We start from the raw sequence: 1,714 nt of genomic DNA, 5'->3' as shown, positions 1-1,714 counted from the left end.
TTAAAAAATGCCGTTTTGGGACACTTGAAAAAGGAACATAACTTCGATATTCATACACATTTTTCCGTTCTGTTTTTCTTTATCATAGACTTTAAAGGGCCGGCAAGAACTATGAACTACGCAAAATCGTGTTTCCAAATTGAGTAAATTTAATATTATAATGGTTCGAAATGTGCCACAACACTGCCTCTGATCTTCTGTAGATTGGACATACATGTATTTCTGTGTCCTCTGTGTCATTAAAGCGTTGATCAGAGTTGTTCTTCCTTTTGTTTTTGTTTTACGGCGCTCACAGTGACGCAGTAGAGGGCAGAGCGTAAACCTGACCGTAACGACAAGGAAGAACAGTGGGTGGTTTGCGGGTGCTCTAGTGTGGTTTTTCTTCTTCTTTCCTATGAAACATCTATTGCCTTTTTCTCCCCTCCTTTTTTGTTTATTTGTTACTCTCTTGTAACACCTCTAATCTTCGGCACTTATATGACCATATTAAGTTGCAAGTGCCGTAAAACTCTTACTAAAACTAAAAGTAAATACCCCTAATCTTCGGCCCTTATATGACCTTATTGTGTTGCAAGTGCTGTAAAACTCTTACTAAAACTAAAACTAAACACCCCTAATCTTCGGTCATTGTATGACCTTATTGTGTTGCAAGTGCCGTAAAACTCTTTACTAAAACTAAACAAACAAGGGCCAGTCTTTCATTCCGTTTTGTGTTGACGAATGGTGAGTGGCGGGAGACAGGGGTTATGGATTGCAGTTTGGGCACTGGAGAATGGCACCATTGTTTGTGCCCCCCCCCCCCCCAGTTGTTACCTTCAGTCTCTGGTTGTCCTATGTGTGCTATTTATTAGTTAGGTGTTTTTTAAATCTCCCTGTCTGTGGGTGGTTGGAGGGTGCTACTGGCAAGTCCTACTTCTTCACTTTTCTTTTGTTGTTTCTGTCTGTCTGTCTTACTTTTCCCCAGCACTAAATGGCTGTTATTGTGTCGATGTGCCTCTCTTTACTCAAACAATCTCACTCTCCCAGAGAGTTGAGGGTGGGTGGCTGGGGGGCGCCACTGGTTGGTCTCATCTCACTTCTGCTGTTCTTTTCTTCTGTCTCCGTCTTGCTGTTTCCGCGCTCTGTTTTTGTGTCAGTATGCTTTTCATCGCTCAGAGAAACAGAAACGCTCCGTGGTGTAATTTCTCGCTCTCCCCAGAGGGAGACGAAAATAAATCTTTGGCGGCTATATTTAGACTTACAGGAGTTGATTTGCTTTTTGGGCGTGGTAGGGAGGGGAGAGGAGGAAAAATGCAACTTGTAGAGTTCATGACAGACGAATCCCAAAGTACCGGTCATTGCAAGGGGGTCAGAATTGCCGAATAAGAAGTTAGGCTTTCCAACTTCAGTCTGAACAGTATCTGTGTGAAATGGTCGTTTTTTAGGACAAGCGGGCTAACCCAGATTTCGGGTGTTTCCAAAAATCTTGACCTACACCAATAGTTGGCATTGCCCTACCCATAGGAGAAGTTTGGTTTCATTGGTGTGTATATTTGTTTGACTTCAGAGAAAACTCTTCTTGCCTTTTTAAAGGGACTTTTAGGATCCAAAAACTTCGAACTTCTGAAAACATTTATCGGGATAGCCCCCTTAAGCTTAAAACCGACCAAATATAAATGTATATATGTTTAATTTTTAGAAAACTGGAAAGTGCCCAGCGGGTTGGGTTTTTTGA

This window comes from Aplysia californica, unplaced genomic scaffold (assembly GCF_000002075.1).
Source record: "Aplysia californica isolate F4 #8 unplaced genomic scaffold, AplCal3.0 scaffold01066, whole genome shotgun sequence".
Lineage (NCBI taxonomy): Eukaryota > Metazoa > Mollusca > Gastropoda > Aplysiida > Aplysiidae > Aplysia > Aplysia californica.
Note: the sequence above shows the minus strand (reverse complement) of the source record.